This window comes from Arachis ipaensis, chromosome B7 (genome assembly GCF_059453495.1).
Source record: "Arachis ipaensis isolate K30076 ecotype BB chromosome B7, ASM5945349v1, whole genome shotgun sequence".
In the NCBI taxonomy this organism is placed as follows: Eukaryota; Viridiplantae; Streptophyta; class Magnoliopsida; order Fabales; family Fabaceae; genus Arachis; species Arachis ipaensis.
This window is the reverse complement of record NC_142442.1, coordinates 112,188,090-112,207,990: the sequence shown is the minus strand read 5'-3', so window position 1 is coordinate 112,207,990 and position 19,901 is coordinate 112,188,090.

The window sequence follows — 19,901 nt, the reverse complement described above, 5'->3', positions numbered from 1 at the left end:
CGTAAAGAGCGTCAGGGTCAAAATGCAGGCTAGACAGAGGATGTTGAAAAGCTCGATTAGGTAACGCATATCGTCTAATACGAGGCTCAAATCCCATAATGAAGTAACTGTGATGTACTGGGTCCTCGTAGACGTAAGGGTCCTCGAACTCATAGAATATCACGCCCGTCTCCATCTGAAGGGGAGGAAGGAAGAGAAGGGGGTAAGAACTGGGGAGTCCTTAGTAGGGCTGGGGTTATTAGTTACATTCATTTATTCGGCGTCGATTAGCAGGCAAATAATAGGATATAGCAAAGTAGTAAATAGAAGATAAAGATAGATAGAGAAAGTAGAGAAAACAGAAAGCAGAACACAAATAGAAGAATACAAGAAAATAAAATATAGATATAGCATACACACAGACAAACTGATGGCAGGGCATTTTGGCCAGTTTCACTGACCTTTTCTTTACTATTTTAGGGTAGTTTCATGCATTTTCTTAGTTAATAAGCAAGTTTTGGGTAGATAATCACTTACATCTTGATTCAAGCAAACATTGTGAATTTTACAAGATTTTATGAGAATTATGCATGAATTGAATGATAAAATGGATGATGCACGATCTCATGAGTTAGAACCTAGCTTTGATGCACTTTACTTGCTTGATTTCAGAACAAAGGAAGCAAGGAAGATGCCACGTTAATAGCCACGTTAGTCTAACTAACGTGACCAATAACGTGGAATGGAGGCTAGCTTGCAACGTTAATAAGAAAAGTGAACACCAATAACGCCTTCGTGAGCCATCATAGCCCACGTTAGTGTCCACGTTAACTACATTAACGTGGAAGCTAACGTGGAGAAAAAAGAAAGCCCCAATGTTAGTGGTAAAAGTGAATACCACTAACGTTCCAAAAGGTATAATTGGCCACGTTAAGAGTCACGTTAACTACATTAACGTGAACTCTAACGTGGGAGGAGCAAGGAATCGCCAACGTTAGTAACACTCACCTTTGTCACTAACGTTGGACCAAGCCACTATTAACCACGTTAGTTGCCACGTTAATTACCTTAACGTGGAAGCTAACGTAGAGGAAAAAAATGATGAGCCAACGTTAGTGACACTCACCTTTGTCACTAACGTTGGAGATGGCAATCACCACCACGTTAGTGGTCACGTTAATGCAATTAACGTGAGGCACTAACGTGGGAAGGGGCGTTTGGAGCGTTAGTGACAAAGGTAAGTGTCACTAACGCTCTCGAAGCTGAGGCATGCCCACGTTAAGGGTCACGTTAGCTACACTAACGTGGACTCTAACATAGGGAGAAAGGGCAACAAGCAAACGTTATTGGAAAAAGGTGAATGCCAATAAAGTTTGTGAAGGACCAAGAGGCAACGTTAGTGGTCACGTTAGTGCCACTAACGTTGAAGTTAACGTGGACATTTTGGGTTAGGAACGTTAGTGAAAAAGGTGATCATCACTAACATTCTCGAACCCACATTTTCACTTAACGTAAACACCACTAACGTCCTAACTAACGTCCATGCCTAACTCACACTTTTTCTGCAAGCAAAGCTAAGCCCACTGAAGATGATAACTGCTTCAACTCAAAGATCCAAAGGCCCATATCCAAGACTTGAAGAGCCAACTAGAAGATTAGAAGAGTAGTATATATAGGAGTAGTTTTGAACTAGAAAAAAAGAGCTTTTTGGCATTGGGAGAACTACTCTCTGTATAATTTTATTTTCTCTGCAACTTCTAGTTTTACTTTTAGAATGTATTTCCCATCTTTGTTTTCCATTCCCAGAGCTATGAACAACTAAACCCCTTTCATTGGGTTAGGGAGCTCTGTTGTAATTTGATGGATCAATAATAGTTTTCATTATTCTTCTTCTTTCTTTTCTCTTGATTTTACTAGAAAGCTTTCAATCTTCATCCAATTGGGTAGTTGTCTTGGAAAAGAAGCTATTCATACTTGGATCTCTTCGGAACCTTGGAAGAGGAATGAAGAGATCATGCTAGAAATGCTTTCTCATGTTGGACCAAATTGGGGTTTGGACGGATATAGTGACATATAATTCTCCCAATACTTTGATTTGGAAATACATGTGGTATAATCAGTGACCATACTTCATCTCTTCTCATGAGTAATTAGACCAAGGAATTGGCTATTGATCAATTTGAGAGATTGAATTACCAAGGAATTGGAATTCAATCACTTAAGATTGCCAAGGATATCAATGAATGCATTGATTGAGGAAGAGATGAAAATAAACTTGATCCGGAGAATACAACATCTCCTGAGCCCAATGAACTCCCTATTTCTGATCTTACCCATTCTCTTTACTTTCTGCCATTTACTTTTATGCTCATCTTCCCCATTCCCCATTTAAGATTCTGTAATTTAGTTTCCGTTATTTACATTCAGTTCTTTATTTCCAGCAATTACATTTTCTGCCATTTACTTTCCTGCCATTTAATTTTCTGCAATTCTCAAATCAAATTCTGCTTAGCTCAACTAGAACATTCCTCCAATTAAAGTTGCTTGACCAATCAATCCCTGTGGGATTCGACCTCACTCTATTGTGAGTTTTTACTTGACGACAATTCGGTATACTTGCCGAGGGAAATCTGTTGAGAGACAAGTTTCCGTGCATCAAGTTTATGGCGCCGTTGCCGGGGATTGATTTTGTATCAACAATGATTAAATTGGTGGATAACTAGATTGAGCACTTTTTCTTTATTTTGTTGATTTAATTTCTATTTGAGTAATTTACTTTCAGTTTCAGTTATTTTCTTCCCTTTACCCCTTACCCGTTTGTGATATTCTCTTAATTGTCACAATTCAGTTCACTAACCCACTAACTGTTTGATATATTACATCACTCACACTAACAGCATTTTTAACAAGAATACTCTCTATCTCCCTTTTGCTTTGGCCTTGTTGGTTGTATGACAGGTAGAAGAAGCGGGGCTTCAACTTCTTTTGATTCTGAACCTGAGAGGACCTTCCTTAGATTAAGGAGGGAAGCAAGAGGAAAGAGAGTTGTTGGTGCTGAGGAAGAGGAAGACTACTTTGAACCAGACATGGATGAGAATATGGAGAATCATCATGAAGAAGAAGCTCACAACCATGGCAGAGAAGGTCCAGTGCATCATGCTGGGCAAGAGAGAAGAGTTATGGGCTCTTACATAAATCCAAACCCAGGAAACTGTGGAAGTAGCATCCAAAAGCCAACCATACATGCCAATAACTTTGAACTAAAGCCACAGCTCATCACCCTTGTTCAGAACAACTGTTCATTCGGAGGAAGTGTCCAAGAAGATCCCAATCAACATCTCACCACGTTCCTGAGGATATGTGATACTGTGAAGTCTAATGGTGTTCATCCTGACACCTATAGACTGCTTCTGTTTCCCTTCTCACTCAAGGACAAAGCATCTAAATGGCTTAAATCCTTCCCGAAGGAGAGTTTAACAACCTGGGAAGATGTGGTGAACAAATTCTTGGCGAGATTCTATCCTCCTCAAAGGATCAACAGGTTGAGAGCTGAGGTACAAACCTTCAGGCAACAAGATGGTGAAACTCTCTATGAAGCATGGGAGAAGTTTAAGGACTTGACAAGAAGGTGCCCGCCAGATATGTTCAATGAATGGGTGCAGTTACACATCTTCTATGGGGGTCTTTCTTACGAATACTAGAAGGTAGTAGACCACTCATCTGGGGATCTCTGAACAAAAAGAAGACCATTGAAGAAGCCATAGATGTCATTGAGACTGTAGTAGAGAATGACTACTTCTATGCCTCTGAAAGAGGCAACACTAGAGGAGTGATGGAGCTAAACAACGTGGATGTATTGCTGGCTCAAAACAAGATGATCACCAAGTAGTTGGCTGACCTTACCAAGAAGATGGAGAGGAACCAAGTAGCAGCAATCACTACCTCAGCAGCAGCTCAAAAAGGAGTGAATGAAGAAGCAGATGGTGATCAGGAACAAGCCAACTACATTGGAAATTCACTTAGGCATAACCATGATCCATACTCCAAAACTTATAATTCTGGTTGGAGGAACCACCCAAACTTTGGGTGGAAAAATCAACAAGATCAAGGCCAAGATCAGAGACGCCACAACCCCAACAATAATGCAGCTCACCAACATTCCACACAGAGATCACATCAGCACCCACCTAACAACACCTCTCAACATCCATACCAAAACCAAAATAGCCCTTCTCATCCCTCCAATCTCAATTCACCATCATCTGAAGATAGACTCTCAAGGATTGAGAATCTACTTGAAGGCATATGTAAAGAAATTCAAGATAACAAGGTGTTCAATGAGGAGGTACGAGCCAATATCAAGAACCAGGGAGACACCATCAAGAGGCTGGAATTTCAAGTAGAATACCTCCCTGAGAAGATTCCCAAACCTACTGATAGCTTTCCAAGTGACACAGAGAAAAACCCGAGAGGTGAAGCAAAGAAAGTAAGATGGAAAGATTGCAAGATGGTCACTATAAGTGATAAGGGGACTGAGGAAGAGCTGAACAAACCATTAGAACAACCTGGAGACACCTCAGCAGAGAAACAAGAAGAGGGTTAGCAAGCAACCAAAACTACACAGAAGGAGATTCTGAACCTCTATGCACCCTTTCCCCAAAGACTCAAGGGTGGTGTAGAAAAGAGAATATACTCAAAGTTTCTCGACATGTTTGCATCCCTTCATGTGAACATACCATTCATCAAGGCTCTCCAACAAATGCCCTCATACATTAAGTGTATGAAAGAGCTGCTGACCAGGAAAAGCTCACTCAAAGGAGGACAAACAATAGTGATGAATAAGGAGTGCAGTGCTCTTATACAACCAGAGTTGCCTACAAAAAGGAAGGATCCAGGGAGTTTTCACATCCCCTGTGCCATAGGAGACACACTGATTGACAAAGGACTTTGTGATCTGGGAGCAAGTATTAATTTAATGCCTTTATCTCTCATGAAGAAGCTGCAGATCAATGAGCTAATGCCCACAGACATAGTCATCAGGCTGGCTGACAAAACTCAAAAACAAGCAATAGGAGTGGTTGAAAACGTGTTGGTAAAGGTTGGAAACTACTTCCTTCCCACAGACTTTGTCATATTGAAAATGGAAGAAATTCACCTTCACCCAATCATATTGGGAAGACCATTTTTAGCTACAGCCAGAGCACTTATAGATGTAGAGCGAGGAGAGCTAATACTGAGGATACATGATAAACAACTTACCTTCAATGTCTTCAAACCCTCGCAAGAAGCAGATCAAGAAAACAAGGAACCAAGGGAAGAGCATGACAGGGCACTGGTGGAAGAAACAAGCACTGGAGCACAAACTGTACACCTGGGAATCCCTTTGGTTGGTGAGCAAGACAGTCAGAAGGTGTCACAGCTAAAGGAAATCCAAGAGGAACCAAAACCACCAGAGTCATATGAAACCAGTAACAACATTTCCTTGGAAAAAGAGGCCACAAAGAGCAGGACAACATTAAAAGAAACAAAGAAGAAGGTACCAAGGAGATGGAGGCACAAGAAGATCCCAACAGAGGATTTCTCTCCAGGGGATAAAGTGATCTCAGCTTATCTCCCAGCTATCCCACCTCATCTCCCCACTATCCCATCTCAGCTACCTAAAGTTTTTACCATCAACAGAATTCTCTCCCTAGAACATGTGGAGATCCTTGATGAAGCTAATGGAGATAGATTTACTGCGAGGGGGGAAGATCTGAAGCATTACCACCCCCAAACAAGCGGGCAAACTGAGATATCTAACAGAGAGTTAAAAAGGATTCTGGAGAAGACTGTAGGAGCATCAAGAAAGGACTGGTAAAAAAAGCTAGATGATGCTCTTTGGGCATACAGAACGGCATTCAAAACACCGATCGGGATGTCCCCATATCAACTGGTATATGGAAAAGCCTGTCATTTACCACTAGAGTTGGAACACAAAGCCCTCTGGGCTCTCAAGCTACTAAAGTTTGACAACCTTGCTGCTGGTGAAAAAAGGGTCTTGCAGCTGCAAGAAATGGAGGAGTTTAGATCTCAAGCTTATGAAAATGCCAAGATCTATAAAGAAAAGGCAAAGAAAAGACACGACCTCAATCTGACACCCAGGAGCTTCGAAAAAGGACAGCAAGTACTCCTCTACAACTCCAAATTGAGACTTTTCCCAGAGAAACTCAAATCAAGATGGTCAGGACCCTTTCTTGTCACAAAGGTCTCGCCATATGGATACATAGAAATCATGGAGGAAAGTTCAAAGAGGACTTTCACTGTGAACGGACAAAGGCTCAAGCACTACATGGGCAACATGGGAGAAAACCCCAAAATGAAGTATCATCTCAACTAATGGAGGAATCGTCGAGCTAGCGACGCTAAAAGAGCGCTTCGTTGGGAGGCAACCCAACCTAAGGTAGTTTCCTTTTCATGATCATTTCAATAAAAGTTACAAGTAGTTTCCCCTGTATTGTGAGGAGCTAAGTTTGGTGTTGCACACCAAAACAATCCAAGAGTGAATGTGTAATTCTAAGTTTGGTGTTCCACCAAAGATTTTAGTTAGAATCACACTACACTTCTTCAATGGCAAGTTGCTAGCCCCAACCAATTAGGAAAACCACTTAACATCAGTTTAGTTTCTAGTTCATAGCCATTTTGTTAATAACAGCACATGAGGTTCTTTGCATATATTCAATATGTGTATTAGGCAAGGAACTAAGTTTGGTGTTCACACACCAAGTTAAGTTCAGAATTTCACAAGCATACATGCATGCTAACTATTTTTCAAGTGCTTTGGGAACAAGCAACTTTCAATAACTCTGTAGGAATTCAATCAATCTTCTGGAAAATAGTGCACCATCATCCAAGGAGGCAAAGAAGGATGCAGAAGCTATGGATGATGACAACAAAGGGATAGCTAGAAGTCACCACTAAAAGGTTATATTGTTACTTGATTTCATATGAGTGCTCAAATTGGAAGTCTGAATGTACCCTTGATTAATAGTTACTCTTCAGATTAAGCCACTAGAATTTAATGTTTGTTTTCTTTGCTTTCATCACATGTGTGCTAGTCCTAATGTCACTGCTACATTTTTACCTTGCTCACTTGTATGCTTGTCCTTTAAGTCAAATAAAAAGAGAATGTTATGAAAGACCAGAGTGAGGTTCAATTTGTGGAGTAAGTTCTTAAGCTTGTGGTGTAGTAATTACTTAGCTAAGTTGGTTCACCAACAAGGTAGGAAGGCAACTATCTGTCCTGAATCATATACTTGAAACAAAACCCATGAGACTAGCTAAATAACAAGATCCTAATAAGAAAAAGGGAAAGAAAAATGAAAGTTGAGAAATAAAGAAAAAGAGTAAGAAATAAGGCTAGGCATCAAAGGTTGAATCTTGAGGCATGTGTCTGTGGTGCTCCTGTGTAAAGGATATGCTTGGATGAATAAGCTCTCAGGGGTGCCTTATCACTTGGTAACTTGGGTTAACTAACCCGGGATTATCAGCTGAAAGTCCACTATCAAGAGTAACCTTTGCTACAGAACACTTAGTAACCCAAAGAGGTGCTGGACACCAAGGTCTCAAGTAAGAAAATAACAAATCATGTGCCTGTGGTGTGTATGTATGGGGGAAAGAGACTTGAGGGAGTAAGTCCTTAGGGGTGTCTTAACACCCAGCACCTTGGACCAACTGGTTCGGGAGTGCTGGCTGAAAGCTTATCTTAAAGAGTCGCCCCCTCACAAAGCACCTAGTCTAAGAACACTATTAAACCCCGAAAAGACAAAGGGATCAATGAATAAAAGTCTCAAAGGGTGCAATCAAGTGAGTATTCCAGGGCATGATAAAGGTCTGAAAGCCAGTGAAGGAATGAACCTGAGTTGCTATGCATGAAACCCCATAAAACCAAGGACATGACTTCCACAATAATGACTCATTTCTCTTGTCATTTCATTCATCATTCTCATGTTTCAGTACTTGCTTAGGGACAAGCAAGCTTTAAGTTTGGTGTTGTGATGCCAGGGCATTTTGGCCAGTTTCACTGACCTTTTCTTTACTGTTTTAGGGTAGTTTCACGCATTTTCTTAGTTAATAAGCAAGTTTTGGGTAGATAATCACTTACATATTGATTCAAGCAAACATTGTGAATTTTACATGATTTTATGAGAATTATGCATGAATTGAATGATAAAATGGATGATGCATGATCTCATGAGTTAGAACCTAGATTTGATACACTTTACTTGCTTGATTTCAGGACAAAGGAAGCAAGGAAGATGCCACGTTAATAGTCACGTTAGTCTAACTAACGTGACCAATAACGTGGAATGGAGGCTAGCTTGCAACGTTAATAAGAAAAGTGAACACCAATAACGCCTTCGTGAGCCATCATAGCCCACGTTAGTGTCCACGTTAACTACATTAACGTGGAAGCTAACGTGGAGGAAAAAGAAAGCCCCAACGTTAGTAGTAAAAGTGAATACCACTAACGTTCCAAAAGGTATAATTGGCCACGTTAAGAGTCACGTTAACTACATTAACATGAACTCTAACGTGGGAGGAGCAAGGAATCGCCAACGTTAGTGACACTCACCTTTGTCACTAATGTTGGACCAAGCCACTATTAGCCACGTTAGTTGCCACGTTAATTACCTTAACGTGGAAGCTAACGTGGAGGAAAGAAATGATGAGCCAATGTTAGTGACACTCACCTTTGTCACTAACGTTGGAGATGGCAATCACCACCACGTTAGTGGTCACGTTAATGCAATTAACGTGAGGCACTAATGTGGGAAGGGGCGTTTGGAGCGTTAGTGACAAAGGTAAGTGTCACTAACGCTCTCGAAGCTGAGGCATGCCCACGTTAAGGGTCACGTTAGCTACACTAACGTGGACTCTAACATAGGGAGAAAGGGCAACAAGCAAACGTTATTGGAAAAGATGAATGCCAATAAAGTTTGTGAAGGACCAAGAGGCAACGTTAGTGGTCACGTTAGTGCCACTAACGTTGAAGTTAACGTGGACCATTTTGGGTTAGGAACGTTAGTGAAAAAGGTGATCGTCACTAATGTTCTCGAACCCACATTTTCACTTAACGTTAACACCACTAACGTTCTAACTAACGTCCATGCCTAATTCACACTTTTTCTGCAAGCAAAGCTAAGCCCATTGAAGATGATAACTGCTTCAACTCAAAGATCCAAAGGCCCATATCCAAGACTTGAAGAGCCAACTAGAAGATCAGAAGAGTAGTATATAGAGGAGTAGTTTTGAACTAGAAAAAAAGAGCTTTTTGGCATTGGAAGAACTACTCTCTGTATAATTTTACTTTCTCTACAACTTCTAGTTTTACTTTTAGAATGTATTTCCCATCTTTGTTTTCCATTCCCAGAGCTATGAACAACTAAACCCCTTTCATTGGGTTAGGGAGCTCTGTTGTAATTTGATGGATCAATAATAGTTTTCATTATTCTTCTTCTTTCTTTTCTCTTGATTTTACTAGAAAGCTTTCAATCTTCATCCAATTGGGTAGTTGTCTTGGAAAAGAAGCTATTCATACTTGGATCTCTTCGGAACCTTGGAAAAGGAATGAAGAGATCATGCTAGAAATGCTTTCTCATGTTGGACCAAATTGGGGTTTGGACGGATATAGTGACATATAATTCTCCCAATACTTTGATTTGGAAATACATGTGGTATAGTCAGTGACCATACTTCATCTCTTCTCATGAGCAATTAGACCAAGGAATTGGCTATTGATCAATTTGAGAGATTGAATTACCAAGGAATTGGAATTCAATCACTTAAGATTGCCAAGGATATCAATGAATGCATTGATTGAGGAAGAGATGAAAATGAACTTGATCCGGAGAATACAACATCTCCTGAGCCCAATGAACTCCCCATTTCTGATCTTACACATTTTCTTTACTTTCTGCCATTTACTTTTATGCTCATCTTCCCCATTCCCCATTTAAGATTCTGTAATTTACTTTCCGTCATTTACATTCAGTTCTTTATTTCCAGCAATTACATTTTCTGCCATTTATTTTCCTGCCATTTAATTTCCTGTAATTCTCAAATCAAATTCTGCTTAGCTCAACTAGAACATTCCTCCAATTAAAGTTGCTTGACTAATCAATCCCTGTGGGATTCGACCTCACTCTATTGTGAGTTTTTACTTGACGACAATTCGGTATACTTGCCGAGGGAAATCTGTTAAGAGACAAGTTTCCGTGCATCACAAACATAGATCAATAGATCATACACACAAGAAGAAAAGCAACAGAGAATAATGTGTAGACAAGAATGATGCATGTCTAGTCCTAATGCAGGTAATGAGCTCATTTGTCGGTTTCTACCCGCTCCCGACGTAACCCAGCATTACCAGCCGGATATGGCTTCCCTGTTGGCTATACCCCTGTGTACAGGAAATAACTCCTCTGCCACCACAGGGTCCTCTGCACGCAGGAAATAACTCCTCTGCCATTGCAGGGATGTATGCCGACACACCTTCTGTATACAGGAAATAACTCCTCTGCCACTACAGAAATGGAACAGGTGGTCACGGTACTTCGGTAGCAGGAAATAACCCCTCTGCCTTATAGAAATAAAATATGGATCTGTACCGCAGAAAAGCGTTCTCAGTGGTCGCACCACCATATATCTAACTGCCACAATGCAGTAGATGAACATATACATATCTCTGGGATTGCCTTAATGCAACAAATGACCTCTCAATAGGTCATCTGCTCTTTATCATATTACTTTTTCTCTTTGTTTCTTTACTCTGCTCTGATTACTCTTTTCTCAGTATCTTTTTACTCTGCTCTGATTTCTCTGTTTAACGTTAGTATTTAAAGCTTATGTAAATTTCGGTATGAATAGTTAGCCTGTCCCAAGTATAGGTTCATTAAGTCTATACTGAAACAGTTTAATTTTTCATACAATACCTAACCCTAGTCGCAATTCAAGGACTAACTATGTTGCCCTAGTTCGTTCGCTAGTCTCTATCTATTTTTCTATCATTAATACTTTACAGACTTTTTCTCGATTTTTATCTTTTCTTCAACTTTTTATCTTTCTTTTATCTCTGCCTCACTAATATGTTCTTACCACTCCCTAAGTATTTTATGAAAGTAATTATGAGATTCTGCGCTTAAAGTTGTCTTTCTAAAGTTTTTACAGAAAACTGTCTTTTCCGTATTATTTTATTATTTTTATTAAAATATTATTTTTAATTAAATATTATTATTTAATATTTTATTATTATTTATTATTTTATCATTAAATTTTCAAAAATTACCCCACTTTAACTTTTAACCTTTAAAATTCACTTTTTACCGCCCGTAACTTTTAATATTTCTACTTTAATCACCCTAACTTTCAGAAATTACCAAATAACCCCTTAAACACCAAAAATTTTACTTCCTTGCCCTTTTAAAGATCTAAAGCCTGTTCTTCATTATTCTTCATCACACTCAAAGTGTTCTTCATGTTCATAAATTCTTCAGATTCTTTCTCTGTTTTTACCCGTTTTTCAGTCTTTTCAGCAATCGATTTTTACCATAATTCATAATAAATTTGCAGCCACAAAAACCCCATCTTTTCCACATGATTTAACACAAATTGAACCCCAATTTAAGCTCTAGGTTTTATTTTTCCAGCAGCTCCAAGAACACAAACTCAAAGCTTGAATTTCATCAAATTTCATCAAATTTGCACCAAAATCTCAACAAGAATCACTCATATAAATCATCAATTTCAAGCACAGCCAAATCATATCATAATTACACAACTCAAACACAATCAATCAAGATTGAATTCGTCAAACCCTACCTGGTTTTGCTGCTCCGAATTCGGTTATACTTTCAGGTGGTCCTTAAGCACTTTTTCCTCCTAAATCACATCAAGAACAACTTTAAATCCAAAAACCCTCAACTAACCAAATCTCACTCAGCATGTTAGGAAGGGATTTCTCACCTTAGAATTGATAGAAATTAACGTTTCTTGGTCCTCAAGTCAAGTTAAGCATGATTCCTAAGGAAGAACATCAAGAAAACACATGTTTAAGCATGTTTCCTTAAAACTGAAGCAAAAGGGAGATGGTGCAGCTAACTCACCTTGATTCCAGCCTTGATAAGTCATATGATCATGTAGAGAAAGAAGAGAGAATTATTTTGGTCGGATTGCAATTTTGATTTGAGTTTTAGTTCAACAGAAATCAAGCTTTGAAGATTTGGAACTAAGAACTTTTTTCTCTTTTTCTCTCTTGGAAATTTCGGCCACAAGGATCAAATGAACCAGCCTTGGGGGTTTTGGGGGTGTAGGGTGAGTTGTGATTGGTTGGCTTGGAGGTGGATTAAAATAATATTAAAATATCTCAGGTGTATAACTACTAAAACTAGATGTATCGGAACACTTGTGAAAACATCACTAAAAATTCTTTTCTGAGTTACTAGCATAAATGACACTAGTAACATATTTATTATGAGAATAAACATGTATGATGAGGCCTTAGCATTGCTAAAGTTATCAGAGAATGCTGGTGCTAAGCTGCACTAGTAAACTGTGAACCCGGTTAAACTGATTTTCTGTTTTTAACTAAAACTGACCAGGTAACCTTATAATATCATTCAAGAAGCTTCTAATACTCATAAAATGATAATATTATCCTATTATCTCTCTTCTCTCATGAATCGAGTCCGGTTCATCAAACTGGGATTATTTACGAAAAGTAGGATCAAAACTCCTAACTGATACGGTTCAAAAACTAGGTTTTTCGTGACTGCATTATCGAGCTTGCCTCAAAAAAAGTTCTATCTTAAAGAAGATGTAAATACAATGAGGATCAAGATACTTGATGATATATCAGAGGTTCTCTCCTTACTGATCTTCCAGAGAAATCTGTACTTTCAGAAAAGATCTCATGTACTCGAAATCAGGGTTGTTACACATACAGTTCGTCAACGACACAGGGAGGTTCCTCTTTCCGATTAATGTTCCTGACGATCATGTAGAAGACACCCCAAGCAACGTACCTCAGCTCAACACTAAGCAAAGGAGATCGTCTATACATGCGTCGTATCCTCCCTATGTTAGCTGCCTTAATCCAGAACCTGTCACCGTCTCTCTTGGGCGTCAGGTGGAGGCAATTTTCTTGAGTGTCTATTAAATAAAGATCCCTCGTGGTATACCACTTGAATAGATGCGTGATATAAGGTGGAAATTCGATATCATCCTGTAGTTAAACAACACACAACCATGGCACGTTAATGTTCGAAAGATATTTGAACATATGCATATCAATGAACCAAGTAACAGTTTTATATGAACGTACATCTTTTGCGAAGAGGCCGAAGACATAAAACTGGTTGTATGACTGTTGTATGTTCCTCAATGCGTTAACATACCTAACCAACAGGAAGAGACAAAAACTAATGAACAACCCAGGAATGAAAGCTAAATAACAGTTGATTTATAGCCTATGTGTGACTCATTATTTGCTTTAGCACAAAGACTTGAACACATTCTACATGCATATTTGAAAATGTGATCCGTTTAATGCTTGACAGATACAGCATGGAGGTGAGTTGTGATCGAAGGTGATTGAAGATGGAGAAGCTTACTGGAATGCAGGTTCCATGGTGGTCCGATCGCTGGAAAGCTGGATGAGGTTTTCGTGTCAAGGGATAGCCCATGGGAGTGCAGCAGAGGAAGGGAATGATTAATGGACGATACGACTTTTTGTTTTTGATATGTTAGTTGAGAATTTATAGATGTTGTTAATGAAAATTAAAACCTTTAAATTCGACTCGGTGGTATTCAAGTGGAGGAGTTAGTATTAGAAAATTACTTTACTTATCCTAATGTTTGAAAAACTTAAATTGATATTCCCCTTAAATTGATTACCCAAATGGGTTGGGAATGTCTCGTTTAGAATAAGAAAAATTTGCATAGGTACCCTTTAATTGAATCACATTTGATCTGAAAACAAATTCTTTTTGAAAAATATTATCCCAGGCACTGGATTTTTGTAAAATAAAATTTGAAAATTATTTATTTTTAAAACTAAATTGTATGGAAACTAATTTATTTGTTATATAGTGTTAGTTATCAAGAAACCCAGTACTCAAGTGAATTGAAATTTTAAATTTTAGTAATAAGGTGTGTTAAACCAGTCATATTGTTTTCATGCATTTATTTGGGTAGTAATAAACAATAAAGAATTTAATTTTCCAAGTATAATCCTAATTTTTTTTTCTTGATGTTTAATTAAACTCATAAAGTGTGTTTCAACCAGTAACATTTTCTTTTAGCATCAATTTCGTTAATAACAAACAATAAAGAATTTAATTTTCCAAGAAAATACTAGTAGTTATCTATAATCCCTGTAATCAAAGGAATTCGAAATTTAAATTTAAATCGTAAACTGTATTTCAACCTTCAACAAGTTTTTTTTCTAGCATTAATTTGGTTAGTAACAGACATTGAAGAACTTAATTTTCCAATGAAATTAAATGTTTTTGAAGGGAAAATAAATTTTTTGACGTTTTTATAAATTGCAAGCATTGATAAGGGGGATTTATGGGGAGTTAGCATTGGGATAGAAGTATAGAACGGATTATGTGTTTAAGAGCTTTAAAAACGGCACGTTTTAATACTTAATTTAAAATTAAAATTTCAAAATTTTTTTATATCTCAAAAGCGTGCAACTTAAGTTCCCTTTTCAGTATCCATATTCTTTCATAAAACACTCCTCCTTGTAACCCCAAGCAACACCCTTTGCTGCTGAAGATTTCGACTCCAAGAGCTTCAACCCAGCAAAAACGCCGACCAAGATAAACCTCTATGCTAACTCTTCTCCTAATAGCGATCAGTAATTATCACCATCTTCAAGCAATGTCCAGTTAATAAAAATTTAATGGTAGTAAAATCAATAAAAACAACTTAAGAGTTTTGAAAGGAACTAGTGAAGGATATTGGTTTCACATTTGTTCATCTGAAAAAGAATTTTTGCATTTAGGTTTGCTTAAGATTGTTCTGTTAAGGATTCGAAATTTCACGACATTCACATGTTTCATGAAACGGAAGTTGCACTGTTTGTGGAAAAATTGAACCACTTGCTTTCCAATAACAAAAAGATGCATGTCTGTAGATTTTAAACCGTAAGTGTCACTTGTATGAGGTTTTTATCATGAACTCTGATTTGATTCGAATGTGGCTGTGAACTCTATTTTGCAGTTGCCATAGATGACGTCTTCCAGGGACAAGGGTAAGAGAAAGCTACATGTCGATCAGGGTAGCACAAATAACTACAAGTTGAGATTTCTGAAGCCAGTAATAAGGCCATCAATGTTCAAACTGGTAAATCACCTCCCTTGACCACAAACCTTTGAATTCAAACATTATGTGACGCTATCGATGTTTTGACCGAACTTGACTTCTGTGTAACAGTCATTACCGATAACTTCGGATGAGCTCCCAAACCGTACCCCGTTCCTGGACCTGGTTGTGCCTGATGGAAGGAACAACCACTTTCGGTGCTTTTGGTCACCGATGCAAAATGGCAAAATTGCCTTGACACGTGGCTGGCAGGAGTTCTACCAGACGTACAAAATCGATCTGGACTTCATGCTCTATTTCAAACACAAAGGAAACTCTAATTTCCAAGTCTGGATATTTGATTTTGGTGGCATTGAGAATTCATACCAGCTTCGTGATCCGGCAAAACCACCATATGTAAGGACTGGTAACTTTCAAACTACACAGTGTATCAACATCCTTCCTTCAGCCAGGGCTAAAGCCGTTGCCGATAACGTATCTACCAAGTGGCCTTTTTTTTGTGATGGAACTAACTGCTCGCATGATATCGTCTAGATTGTTGGTAAGCGTATACTTGTCCCAACCTGTTGTTTAAAATATTTTTTAGTGAAGAAAGATTAAATTAGCTAATAGTTACTTAAATATCTTGTGTTAAAATCAGCCCAATGTCCCTCATCTGAGTCACTTTACTGCTTAGAGGCACCCTCTCATCCTTACACACGGCCACATAGAGGTCGAAGCTACATACACAAGGTACAGTGGAAAAAGGGACGGTAGCTTCGGTATTATTTCCGGAGGATGGGAAAATTTTGCTTCATTGTGCAACTTCAAGGCAGGTGGTGTGGGATCTTCGAGGTGATATCTACTGAGCCAATCACGATCATCCAGGTTCGATGCAGATAGGATGTCTTAGGATGAGGACCAGACGGCGTTCTCCGCCTGTGTTTGACATGTTTGTCCATCTATGATGCTAAAACTTTTCCCATAGTTTTAGGAAGTATGAAACTCAATTATCTGTTAGTTAGTTGTTGAACAATTATATTTGCTTTTTGGTATGTCATGTATTTTGAAAACAAATTTGGATATTAACTTCATGCAGATTCGCATTCGCCAATGATGTAATTTGTCGTACGGTTATAATTGGCATTTTGAACCGTAACTAGCTGGAAATCTTTTTTTTTTGTTAAGATCAAATGGCAGAATAGCCTTTTTTTTTTTGGAAAAATGCCATAATGGGCTTATTCCTTTGGGAACAAACAGTTTTTTTGGTTGGCCTTTAATATTTAGTCAACATTTTTTTAAACTACAATTTATAAACCATTCTTCGTTGGAGAACTAATTGTTTTTTTTATTTTGGAATTTGGTTACATGAGAATTTTTTTCCCGTAATTGCACATACTTTAAAAAAAATCCAGCCTAATTCCGCACAACTAACCAGCAAGTGCACTGGGTCGTCCAAGTAATACCTTACGTGAGTAAGGGTTGAATCCCACGGAGATTGTTGGTTTGAAGCAATCTATGGTTATCTTGTAAATCTTAGTCAGGATATCAATTATAATTATCAGTTTGAATTGCTAAGAATAAAAGAGCATGAAATAAATACTTGTTCTGCAGTAATGGAGAATAAGTTGGAGTTTTGGAGATGCTTTGTCTTCTGAATCTCTGCTTTCTCCCTATCTTCTTCTTCACGCACGCAAGGTTCCTCCTATGGCAAGCTGTGTGTTGGTGGATACCGTTGTCAATGGCTACCATCTGTCCTCTCAGTGAAAATGGTCCAGGTGCGCTGTTACCGCACGGCTAATCATCTGTCGGTTCTCGATCATGTCAGAATAGGATCCATTGATCCTTTTGCGTCTGTCACTACGCCCAACACTCGCGAGTTTGAAGCTCGTCACAGTCATTCAATCCCTAAATCCTACTCAGAATACCACAGACAAGGTTTAGACTTTCCAGATTCTCAAGAATGCTGCCAATGGATTCTAGCTTATACCACGAAGATTCTAATTAAGGAATCCAAGAGATATTCATTCAATCGAAGGTAGAACGGAGGTGGTTGTCAGGCACGCGTTCATAGGTTGAGTAAACTAAGATGGATAGTGCAAAAATCCACTTCTGGGGCCCACTTGTTGTGTGCTGGGGCTGAGACTTAAGCTTCTCACGTGCCTGGGCTATTTCTGGGGTTGAACACCAGGTTGTAACCTGTTTCTGGCGTTGAACTCCAACTTGTAACCTGTTTCTGGCGCTGAACGCCAGACTACAACATGGAACTGGCATTGAACGCCAGTTTACGTCATCTATCTTCGTGCAAAGTATAGACTATTATATATTGCTGGAAAGCCCTGGATGTCTACTTTCCAACCCAATTGAGAGCGCGCCAATTAGATTTCTGTAGCTCCAGAAAATCCATTCCGAGTGCAGGGAGGTCAGAATCCAACAGCATCAGCAGTCCTTTTTCAGCCTGAATCAAATTTTTGCTCAGCTCCCTCAATTTCAGTCAGAAAATACCTGAAATCACAGAAAAACACACAAACTTATAGTAAAATCCAGAAATGTGATTTTTAATTAAAAAAATAATAAAAATATACTAAAAACCAACTAAATTATACTAAAAACTAAGTAAAAACAATGCCAAAAAGCGTATAAATTATCCGCTCATCACAACACCAAACTTAAATTGTTGCTTGTTCCCAAGCAACTAAAAACAAAGTAGGATAAAAAGAAGAGAATATACAATGAATTCCAAAAACATCTATGAAGATCAGTGTTAATTAGATGAGCGGGGCTATTAGCTTTTTGCTTCTGAACAGTTTTGGCATCTCACTTTATCCTTTGAAGTTCAGAATGATTGGCATCTATAGGAACTCAGAATTTAGATAGTGTTATTGATTCTCCTAGTTCAGTATGTTGATTCTTGAACACAGCTACTTTATGAGTCTTGGCCATGGCCCTAAGCACTTTGTTTTCCAGTATTACCACCGGATACATAAATGCCACAGACACATAACTGGGTGAACCTTTTCAGATTGTGACTCAGCTTTGCTAGAGTCCCCAATTAGAGGTGTCCAGGGTTCTTAAGCACACTCTTCTTTTTGCTTTGGACCTCGACTTTAACCGCTCAGTCTCAAGTTTTCACTTGACACCTTCACGCCACAAGCACATGGTTTGGGACAGCCTGGTTTAGCCGCTAAGGCCAGGATTTTATTCCTTTAGGCCCTCCTATCCACTGATGCTCAAAGCCTTGGATCCTTTTTATTACCCTTGCCTTTTGGTTTTAAGGGCAATTGGCTTTTTGCTTTTGCCTTTTGGTTTAAAGAGCTTTTGGCTTTTTCTGCTTGCTTTTTCTTTTTCTTGCTCTCTCTTTTTTTTTTTTGCATTTTTTTCTGCAAGCTTTGTTCTTCACTGCTTTTTCTTGCTTCAAGAATCATTTTTATAATTTTTCAGATTATCAAATAACATTTCTCCTTTTTTATCATTCTTTCAAGAGCCAACAATTTTAACATTCATAAACAACAAATTCAAAAGACATATGCACTATTCAAGCATTCATTCAGAAAACAAAAAGTATTGCCACCACATCAAAATAATTAAACTATTTTAAAATTCGAAATTCATGTACTTCTTTTTCTTTTTCAGAAAACAATTTTCATTTAAGAAAGGTGATGGATTCATAGGACATTCATATCTTTAAGACATAGACACTTAGATACTAGTGATCATATAGTAAAGACGCGAACATAATTAAACATGAAGCATAGTAAATGAAAAATAGGAAAATAAGAACAAGGAGATCAAGGAATGGGTCCACCTTAATGAGGGTGGCGTCTTCCTCTTCTTGAAGAACCAATGGTGCTCTTGAGCTCCTCTATGTCTCTTCCATGCCTTTGTTGCTCTTTCCTCATAGCTCTTTGATCTGCAGTCAATTGCTCTACCACTGAATTATGGAAAAACAAAAGCAATGCTTTTACCACACCAAACTTAAAAGATTTGCTCGTCCTCGAGCAAAAGAAGAAAGAAGTGGAGAAGATGGAGGAGATGGAAGTGTGTGAATGGGTGGGTTTAGGAGAGAAATGGTTTGAATTTGAATAGTGAGGTAGGTGGGGATCCTATGGGGTCCACAGATCCAGTGGGGTCAAGGATTTAGCATCCCTGCTCTAATTAGGCGTACAAAATGTCCTTACTGTGCAATCCTGGCGTTTATCGCCAGACTGCTGCCTGTTTCTGGCGTTAAATTCCCAAATGTAGCATGTTTCTGGCGTTTAACGCCAGACTGATGCTTGTTTCTGGCGTTTAAACGCCAGAATGATCTTCCTCCAGGGTGTGCTATTTTTCATGCTGTTTTTCATTCTGTTTTTTATTTTTCATTTGTTTTTGTGACTTCACATGATCATCAACCTAAAGAAAACATAAAATAGCCATGGAAAATAAATAGATATAATTAAATAACATTGGGTTGCCTCCCAACAAGCGCTTCTTTAATGTCAATAGCTTGACAGTGAGCTCTCATGGAGCCTCACAGATAATCAGAGCAAGGTTGGGACCTCCCAACACCAAACTTAGAGTTTAAATGTGGGGGTTCAACA